Here is an 11,153-nt window from a genome sequence, read left to right as displayed (position 1 = left end):
CGAGCAAATCGATGAACAACGGGACGACAGTGCTGCAGTGTGCTACGGTGTCCTGTGTCCTCCTCTCTGTGCCACACTTGGACTCACTGTGTAGATTCCCGTATACAGGGGATAAGTTTCAAGACCCCCTGTAGACATCTAAAACTTCAGATAATACTGAACCTACACCAACAGTGAGTCCTCCTCTACGTGTATCGCTACGATAAGGTTCAATCTATAAGCCCAGTAAGAGATTAGCACCAGTCAATAATAAAAACAGAACAATTAAAGTAATGAGCTGTTAATAAAAGTGATTCTGTGTGTGTGTGTGTGTGTGTGTGTGTGCGCGCGCGCACACACACATGCAGTATCTTTAATTAACTGAGACCATGGAATGCAAAACTGCAGACCCAAGGGGACTGCTCTACAGGGTACCAACCAGAAACATTTTCTCAACTCAGTAATGAGACAAACTGAACAGGGCAAGACTGTTCCCCCAAAGGTTACTATCAAGGAGCATGGAGTATTTAGGGTGTGGTGTATTTAGGACATCAGATGTCCCTCCCTCTCTAGATCTGGAGGATGTTTCTCAATTCACTGAGCCTTCCTTTGCTTGTCTAGAAAATGGGCCTCATCACAGGATCTACCTCCTGAGATTGCTGCAGAGTGCTAATGAATTGAATGGTGCCCAACACAGAGCTTTGGCATCCTCACGAGCTGGCTGTAGCCTTCCTCGGTCTATCTCTGGAGGATACAGGTCCTGGCATTTAGCACAATAGCGCCACTGTGTAGCTCTCTATCTCTCCTCTGATGCCTTTGCTTCCTTCGTCTCTCCTATTTTCTATTATTCTCACTTTTCTACGGTTTCCCCCATTCCCACTGGGCTGCCAGGTGTCTGTTCATCCAACTCCTCGCTGTGGCCCTCACCCCTGCACGTTCTTCTCTGCCTGTCCATCAGCCCGTATCATCTGCACCCCAGGCCTCGTTTGCCGCAGACGTCCCCCGGGTAATCCCAACTCAGAAGCCCACCTGCTCTCTCAGTGCACGGCATTATTTATTGAGGAGCAGGCTGACTTCATCACGGGCCAAGCTCTCAACCTGCACTCTGCTCCTGCTTCCTCACGCCGAGGTGAGGACATCTGGAAAGCAGTTTAATAAGGTAGCCGACAGGCAGCTGGTTCCTGGAGCTTCTCAGGGGAGCCCCGGGGAGCCATTCCACAGAGGAAGCCGGAAGCTAATTGGGGTTGTGGGGCTGCTGGTCTCAGCAAGAATGCCGTCAGCTGCTCCAGACAGGCAAGGGGCTGCCTTCCACCTGCAGAGGCAGGAAGGCTCTACGTCTGTGCAAGGGAGGGGGTGGCCGAGGGAAGGGATGGAGGTGACTCCTGGGGAAAGGATCCTGCACTTCCTGCTGGGCCCCCCACAAAAAGGGTGCCCTCGAGGCCAACCCCCCATTTTGCTGAGACCTCGCTCTCCAAAGATGGGTTTGACAGGCTGAGGTCTCAGGTTCCTTCTGACCATAACGTTTTAGAATCATCAGGTGAAGCAAAGCCACCTGGTCAGAGGCAGAAAGGGGCAAAAGTGGGGGGGAGGGATAGGCAGGGTGGAGGGAAACCGGCAACAGTTTATCGAATTGCCACCCTTAGGGACCCAGGCTGAGCGCGCTGTGGGACACCATAAGAAGCAAAGGAACCTGCAGCTTGCGAGAGAGGTGAAGCATGCTGTGCACGTGATCCCTATCCCTGTGCCTTACAGAAGGGGCTGTGCTCGTGTTCCGGTGAGTTCAAAAACTTCGTGGCCAAGAAAGACCCTGTGTCCGTACCCAGAGAAAGAAGAGGCACCTAGGACAGAATAGGCGAGTCTGGGAAACCAGGGTTAAGGATGCTGGGATTCCTATGCATAAAGAGGGAGAGAGGGGCTGGAGCAAGAGCACAGCATGTAGGGTGTGTGCCTTGCAGGTGGCCAACCCGGGTTCGATTCTCAGCATCCCATTTGGTCCCTCCAAGCACCACCAGGAGTAATTCCTGAGTGCATGAGGCAGGAGTGACCTCTGTGCAACTCCAGGTGTGATCCAAAAAGAAAAAGAAAAAAAAAAAAGAAAAAGAGGGAGAGTGGGCAGGGGGAGGAGGGCATTTCCCTACTGGTAACAATCTGAGCAGAGCCTTGAAAGATCTGTGCCCATGGAAAGGAGTGACTGAGGACTGCAGGTCCCATGCAAAGTGCAATCACAAAGTCCTGGGCTCAGAATTTGCTGGGAATCTTGAGACACTGACAGCAGAGCACTAGACAAAGCATAGAGTCACTGTCGCTGAGGGGCCCCACCTGACTGCTGAGCTTGCACAGCCACACACCTGGGGCACCAGCATCCTACAGAGTGCTGGGAATCAGCCATTTCTGCATCTGAGTGCTTGCTTTGTATCCCAGAGGTCCAGGTTTGCTCCCCTGCTGTTGCATGGGCTCCTGGGCACTGCTGGGCGATAACCCCAAGCACAGAGAGGGGAGTAGCCTCTAAGCACCATTGGTGTTCCCCAAACTCAAAACCGAAACATAACAGAAGAGAGCTTCTCTCTCTCTCCCCTCTCCCCTCTCCCCTCTACCCTCTCCCCTCTCCTCCCCTCTCCCCTCTCCCCTCTCCCCTCTCCCCTCTCCCCTCTCCCCTCCCCCCTCCCCCCTCCCCCTCCCCCCCCTCTCCCCTCTCCCCGCCCCCCCTCCCCCCCTCCCCCCTCCCCCGTCCCCCTCTCTCTCTCTCTCTCTCTCTCTCTCTCTCTCTCTCTCTCTCTCTCTCTCTCTCTCTCTCTCTCTCTCTCTCTCTCCTGCAGAGACTCTTCTTGGACCATAGATGCTTTGACCCGAGCCCAGTAGCTTGACTCTCCCTTGCCTGCAGGGCTAGCATGGTTTCTGTGGTGACTGGACTGCAGCCCCTTTATCTTCTTTGAGCAGTACAACTTTCGCTCTGGGGTCTAACTAGTCCTTGCTCCCTGGGACTGGAGAATGAGGCAAACCATCACTTACCCTTATCCCAGAGAGTAAGAGCAAGAAGCTCTGCTGACAGCTCCCGGTGCTGACTCGAGAGTTGGGGGTGGAAAGAAACTAAGTCAAAGGGCAGCAGGGAAGGAAAGGCAGAGTTCTGGCCCTCCCCAGCTTTGGGGACTTTGAGTGTGAACCTCCCACTGTGATTGGCCACATCCGGTCCGGTGAGGGTGGGGGGTTCTCCCTTCCAGCCTCCCTCACCCTCACAGCTGTGGCCACAGATGATTCAAGAAAAGTTACAACCAAATTCTCTCTCCAACTTCTGGAATTTGCGTTCAGTTTTCGTCAAGCTATCTTGTTAATATTTTTATTTCCAAAGACTTCCCTCTGGGTAACTTCAATAAATTTTATTTTATACGAACTTTTGTGTTACTACTCCAAATTAGCATCCGCAAACAATGACTGGCTAGACCAACCCAATCCACCACCTGTTCTTTCCAAAAGACTTTTATTCCATTGCAGACACGCCCATCTGTTTACACTTTGTCTAGGGCTGCCTGTATACTAAAACAGCAGAATTAAATAGCTTCATTAGAGGCATCAAGGCCAGCAAAGCCAAAAATAATTAACACTGGCTCTTGGCAGAAAAAAAAGTAATTATTTTTCAGGGCTGGAGAGATAGTAGAGGAGGTAAGGCACTCACCTTGCATGCAGCTGATTCTGTTTGGTCTCTGGCACTGTTTATGTCCCACCTCCAAGCATCACCAGGTGTGATCCCTGAGAACAGAACCAAAAGTAGCCCCTGAGCATAACGGTATGGCCCAAACCTGACCCCAGAGAAAGAAAAGGAAAAGGGAAGTTTACCTTCCTCTACTCTAAAAGACAGTTAATTAAAAGGAAAAAAATAAAATATTAGAATCACTTTTTGCTACATTTCAACCAAATTATCTTATAAAACAGTAGCATTTCCAGGCATTGAAAAGGTATTGATTATCCATTCCATTTGCTGGTTAGTTATCTGGTAATTTAGTGAGTACTTATTCGAGACCCAGAGAGCAAGCAGGGTAAAATGATCCTTACTTTCCTGGAATTCATGGAATTCTCTCCAGCAGGGAGAGTCAAACAGAGAAAATAAGTCCTTGTTTATCATTTTATTTTCTTTTATTTTCATTGCACAGGAAGTCACCAACAACACAGTCCATGATGGAGTCACTGCAATTTAGGTAGAGATTCACAGACCAGCTCTCTGAGAGGGTATTTGGGCAAACAGCTGGTGCAAAGGCCCTGAGGCAGAAATAAGCTTGCAGCCTTGATTCTGGGTTGCTGGGGGTGTGTAGTCAACTGTGTCTGGTACCATCTGCAGTCAGCACACTCCAATAGCTATAAACTCGATTTCTCCTTTCATTTGTGAAGCACATAGCTGCACACCTGCCGTCTTGTTCTTTGGGGCACAAATGTCCTGAGGACTGGACCTGGACCTGAAGCATGACTTGGGCATCTGTGCCACACCCCTCAAACACTAGAGCAGGATATCCAACTTCGCTTTAGGCAAGTTAGGCAAGCCTGACCAGATCTGTGCGTCCTGTTTTGCTCAGTCCTTGGAGATGGGCTGCCTTGGCCTTGAACCACACGGTTCCCTGCAGCTGAGATTGACCTTGAAGGTACTGAGCACTGGAGACCATCTCCCAACCATACACCCACAGCTGGGCAGCAGGTCCTTCCCGACGAACCCTGGGCAGCGCCTGTGAGTTGTCTGCTTAGGGGAAACGCCTTGGCTGAGGGTGGGTCCTTCTTCCTACCATTCCTCCTCTCCAAAGCCCTGACCCACTGCACATCCTCCCCCCGCCCCCCAACCTTACTGCCACGGCCTAAAAGGATCCGACAGAAACGTAGAGAGTTACGCCCAGCCAGGCTTGGGCAAAAAAGGGTTAATCCAAGCTCAGGCTTTCCTGGGTGAGTGGCAGTGAGAGGCTACTCAGGGGTGGGCACCAAGGGCACCCAGTAAGTAAACACACACCCCCACGCTGCTCACTCCAGTGGGAGTTCAGAGTCACACACGGCACTGACGAGCCCCGGCAGACTCTCCGGCACCTATTGGATCAGGGGATTTTCTTGAGAGGGGGTGGGGGGCAGAAAGGGGAAGGGGGCTTCTTCTGAGTGGTGCTCAGGAAGCCCAAGGACCCCTTCTAGCAATTTCTACCAACCAAGCCTGCAAGGGCCCAGAGATACGCTGGGGGTTACCCGGGCTATGCTCATGTCCCTGGGGTCCCACCTGGATGATCCTAGGGTGCAGGGGATAGAACTGGCTTTGTGCTCATTCTCTCCTCCCTCCCTCCCTCCTTCCCTCCCTCCCTCCCTCCCTCCCTCCCTCCTTCCCTCCCTCCCTCCCTCCCCTCCCTCCGTCCTGTCTCCTCTCTCTCCCTCCCTCCCTCTCCCTCCCTCCCCCTCACTCCCTCCCTCCCTCCCTCCCTGCTGTCTCCTCTCTCCCTCCCTCCCTCTCCCTCCTTCCCTCCTCTCCTCTCTCCCTCCCTCCCTCCCACTCCCTCCATCCTCCTACTTCCCTCCTCCTCTCTCTCTCTATCTCTCTCCCCCCCATCCCTCCCTCTTTCTCTGGCCCTCAGGACTGGAAACTTTCTCCTGTTGCATTAGGACACACCTTTCCCAGGTTCCTGCCTGGGGGCATGGGTGGATGAATGGGGATGCTGCTGGTCCTGCCCTGAAGTGGGACAGTACTGGGCCACATCAATATTCTACTTCAGCTCAGGGCCAAGTCCAGAAACTTCCCTCATAAAGCCTCTGCCATGCACAGTGAGATCAAGGAACTGAGGGTGGGAATCCACCCCAGCCAGCCCCAGCCCCAACATCACTCAGGGCTGCAGCTATTTGAAAATTTGAAAACCCTTAGGATCCCAGTCCCCTTGTCTTGAAGGCACATGCTGGGCTCAAGACAATTCTGAGGGCACCATCTCTGAGAGGCACCACCCTTGTCCCAGAGGTGAGACTTCAAGAGTCTGCTGCCAGCACCTACAGTGGAGGGAGAAGACCACCCCCATCCCATGGGATGTCCTGGGCAGTGGGCATCCCCCTCCCTGATCTTCCCCCTTCCCCTGACTGATCCTCCCGTCACTTGAATGCCACCTCCCTGAATTCAGCTTGCTTTGGGGACAGCAATGCCTGAACATTTTCATTCACGGCTTTCCTAAAAACCCGCCTCTCTCTCCAATGGTGGGGCTCTTCCAGTCCCCAGGACTGTCCTGGGGAGCCACACCACTCCCAGGACCACCAGAGAGGCGTACCTGTGTGAGAGAGGGCAGCACTCAGCAATGCCAAGGAGTGTCATGGGAATGGCATGGGGCAGGCAGATGGGGGGAGGGGAGGTCCTTGGTGGGAAGGGCTCAGCCAGTGTACCAGGGGGGCGGGGGTTATGGCTGTCATTGCCTGCTGTGCCCAGAGGGGTCTTCCTCACCCTTGGAGAAGGATGATAGGGCTCACTGTCTCCTCCCCCTGCTCTCCTACCTCGCCCCCCAAATCTGTAAGAGCCCAAACTTATCCTCCAGGGAGCTTCAGAGGCAGCTGTTTCAGGAGCCAACCTCTAGCCCCTTCTTTGCTCTCGGCACAGGGAGCTGAGCACCAAGCTAAGTCCTTTGAAAGACAGAAAATGGACTCACACGAGTGGCATGGGGGAGTCCCAGGCTCTGGGGGAGGCAGCCCAAAGGCGGAGAGGGTGCATGAGGGCTAGGAGTTGCCACTTGAGGTGATTTTGTAATGGAAGTGCCTGCCTTAGAACCCAATGCCAGAAATCTAGATTCCTGAGACCTGCTGGGTCAGATGTTTTTCTGAAGGTCCCCAAGAGCCATGTTCTAGTCTGTTCCTCGGATCATTCCAAGCATGTAATAGACTAGAGTTCCTGAAAAGGCAGAACCCACCTGTGGTCACGTCAAGGAAGCGACTTCCTTAGGATCTGTTTTCAGGTGGCTCAGTCTACTGTACACTAAGCCTTGGGTCCCGGGTTCCTGGGTACTGAGAGGACATTACTCGGTCCCCTCAGCACTGCTGGGTGTGGCTCCCACAACAACTTGAAAAGTAAATAGAAGGGAGGGGCCGGTGACATGACCCAAAGGAATGGAGCGCCCAGGAGCCCTGAGTCCAGTCCCTTGCATGATCCCCCGAGAGCTGCTGGGGGTGGCCCCTGGGCACCACGCTGGGAGTAGACTCTGCTAAAGCTTTCTGCAACTTCACTGTCACTGCCACTGTCACTGTCATCCCACTGTTCATCGATTTGCTCGAGCGGGCACCAGTAACATCTCCATTGTGAAACTTGTTTGTTACTGTTTTTGGCATGTTGAATACGCCATGGGTAGCTTACCAGGCTCTGCCATGTGGGCGAGATACTCTCAGTAGCTTGCCGGGTTCTCCAAGAGGGGCGGAGAAATCAAACCTGGGTTGGCCACATGCAAGGCTAATGCCCTACTGCTATGCTATAGCTCCAGCCCTCTGCAACTTCACCCCTCCTTTTCCCCCTGAAAATCCAGGACTCTCTACAGGTAGGAAAAGCTAAAACAGAATCACCTTAGATTCATGACAACCTCTCTGGGTCCACTACATTTTATTGACTCTGATTGGGCCAAAACAGAACTTTGGGACACTTTTGCACAGACACTGTCCCCAGCAGACCGTACTGGCTAGTGAAGATTATGCAGTAGAATCAGTTTCAACCTCTAGCTTCTTTGCTGGTACCATACTAAAGTACACACACACACACACACACACACACACACACACACACACATACACACACCTGTGACATCTCTTTACCATTTTCTGTACATGCAACTCATGTTTGTGGTATTACTCAATTGAGTGTGCTCTCTGTTCTCCCTCATGAATATGTATGAATTTCCCGAAAAGCTAGTAGAATATGGATAAGCTGTTACATCACTCTATTTCTGCTGGCTTGCAACCAGACCCCCAACTTCCTCTCTTTGAAGCTATTCTCCAGCCTGTGCTGGTGGACATCCTTCCCCACTTAAGTGATTTTACTGCCAAAAACAGAGCCCGTCTTTCCTATTCAGTTGTTCCTGTGCTTTTTCCAGGATGATAACTCCAAGCAACACTGGGTATAGCAAAACAAAATACAGAGGGAGGAAAAATAGTACTGCAATTTTTTTCATTTCTGGAGATCTTGTGGTTTATAAATCACTTTTATTCAAAGAGTCTCACTTGGTTCTCATGTCCATCCTAAGATGTAAAATAGGACCAAGAGAGGAAGAGGTATGGGTAATGGAAGATGAAAGAAGCCCTCTCTAAGCATCACCCCCTAAATTAAATTGTCAGGCTTGGGGATCTGGGGGAGGCAAGCAGCTCTCAGTGAGGTGACAGTTCAGGCTGAGAAGGGGCAGCCCTGGGGAGGGACTGTCATGGGGATGATGATGATGATGATGATGATGATGATGATGATGATGATGATGATGATGGTGATGATGATGATACCCCGTGTTGGGGGGTGAGGCTGGAAAACCTCAGACCCGGTAGCCAGGATGTGATTTTCTTTCCCTGAGCCTGGAAGGGTGTGGCTTCCCTGGGCTGGATGTGAAAGAGTTGCAGATAGGAAGGAGGCATCTGTCCTCTGCGTCAGCATGGAGCCAGCATAGCAGGCGAGGCTGTGGGATGGCTGGGAGCCAGGGATGAGAGCGGGGAAGTGATAATGGTATGAATCAGCTGAGAAGGAGAAAGAAGAGATGGCCAGAGTATTATTCCTCCTCCTTACACCCATGCCTGTTTAACTCCATTACTGTTCATTTTTCTTCTCTGCTCCAGAGCCAAAAGGCTGCCCCTACTTTTAGCTTGATGGAAATCCTCCTAAAGACCCATTACCAACCTGCCACCTGAACCCAGACAACACAACTAATTGGCATACTAATAGAGGGGGAAGGAACAAAATTTGGTTGAACTTGCCCATCTTCTTTTCTTATTTTTCCATGGGAGAGCTCCAACATTGCTCTATTTTCCCAAGGACTTTTGCAAACTATGAGCCTGGTCACTCTTGAGCTTGATGTTCTGAGCAACAACCTGATAGGCAATGCTCATAGTGTAGCTTCAGCTCTCTGGTACCCACCCTCTGCTGTCTAACACCCATGACTTTAAATCAATCAGGAGAAAAGGAAAGTGGGGCAAGGAAGGAGGGGAGTGTATCCAGCATTTATAGGAAACTCGCTTTAATCCAATAGCTCCTGACCTCAGCCTCTATCAGCTCTCTGCCTCAAGGCTTTCTCTGTCTTCAGTATCATGGTTTTTCCATGCAAGGAACAGGCTGAACATTCTGGAAAATCTTTGATCCACAGGCAGTCGAGTGAAGGAGAGTAGTGGGTGGAGAAAAGCCCTGACTTGTCCAGGAGAACCACCACGAGGACCAAGACCAGCTGCCCACAGGGGCAACGTGTTGACATACACTCCCCTTCTTTCCACTTTCCTCCCTTTCCTACCCTTATTCTCTGTTTTACCATGATGCCTGAAGTCGTTTCACAAAACAACTCGAGGGCCCACATTCTTTTATTTTTAACTTCTTTAATTTTCATTGTTTTGATTTGCAATATTTTGGTCATAGTGGTACTAGGAACATTTATATATGCTTGTTGGCCATACAAAAAACCTAATTTGTAGACCTATTAATCTTCTTTGTCCATTAGGAAATAACAATGCATCTTTTTTTAGAGTTGTAAGAATAAAATGTTCTAGACACAAGAACTCGGAGGAACTGCAAATTATCTTCCCGCCAGACCCGTACATGTCTCATGGACCTTCTTCTATGTTCTGGGCTCTATCTTACATTTCACTCATATTATTTTTTTATGACAAAAGGAATTTGCTTGTTTGTTTGTTTATGTCTCCCAAGCAGTTCCGGGAGGCCTGGGTCCCCCTCCTTGTGAAGCTTGACCTGGCTCTGAGGTTGGGGAGTTCAATGCATGTCCTGGTGATGTGGTGCTATAGGAGTACAAGACTCCACGCAGTGCCAGGGATTGAACTTGGGACCTTGTGCTTTCCAGACACTCCAACTTTAAGCTCTTTTCCTAGCCCAGAAAAATTTTCATTTTAGTGAAGTACAACGTTTAGTCTCTCATTCTATATTTAACATGTTTCCTTATTCAATACATTTTTGTCTCCCTCAAAAATATGGGAATGTTCTTCTGTTATATTTTTCCCTCTATGGCATATGCTTCTCTCCCTCCCTCCCTCCCTCCTGCCCTCCCTCCCTCCCTCCCTTCTTCCCTCCCTCCCTCCCTCCCTCTCTCTCTCCCCTCTCTCTTTCTCTCCCTCTCTCCCTCTCCTTCTCTCCATCTCTCTCTTCTCTCTCTCTCCTTCTCCTTCTTTCTCCCTCTTTCCATCTCTCTCTCTTTCTTTCCCTGTCTCTCTCTCCCTCTCTCTCACATGCACGCTCTCTCTCTCTCCTTTTATTCTTTTTAGGCATTGCTGTGGTTTGCAATAATGTTACTGAGAGGCTATCACATACATCACTTTACCTCTTTTCAGCACTCAGCTCTTATCCAGAGTGATCACTTCTAACTATCATTGTCATAGTGGCAGGATTCAAATTCTTGAGCCAAGAGATGTTTGGGAAGAGACATGAATTGAGATAGTGTGGTACCATAAGGAATAAAATAGGTCTTCTGAATGGAGTCTGTTACTCTAACTTACAGACTACAAACTACACGCAGGACAATATCCAGTATCCCATCTCCCTGTGGAGGGCAGGAAGGGAGATAGAACTGGACACTTTGGACATTGCTTAGATTCTAGGTTTGTAACAAAGAAGCTGAATTGGATGTACAATGCTGCTCTTCCCGGGTATACAAACCTTTCCAGGGCTCTCCTTGTACTTTAAACACAGGACACTTTTTGCCTGGTATGATGAGATAGGGTGACTTTGGGTGAATCTAGGGAAAGATGCGTCAAGTAGCTGAGAGAGTCCCAAAGCATGATTTCCATGCCTATGGACCTTTTGTGGAGAGTGCAGTATTGCCTGTCCCAGAATTAGGAACAAAATCCAGAAAACCCTGGCAACCTCCTGGAAAACACAAAATAGTAAGTATGGGTCAATAGAATTTCCTATTGCTTAAAAAGAAAAAAAAGGAAGCATCATGAATTTCTTTTCCAAAGAGCCCCAAATCTAAAACCAGCACATAGCCACAAATCCTGTCTTCCCCACCCCC

Source organism: Sorex araneus, chromosome X, assembly GCF_027595985.1.
Source record: "Sorex araneus isolate mSorAra2 chromosome X, mSorAra2.pri, whole genome shotgun sequence".
NCBI lineage: Eukaryota > Metazoa > Chordata > Mammalia > Eulipotyphla > Soricidae > Sorex > Sorex araneus.
Note: the sequence above shows the minus strand (reverse complement) of the source record.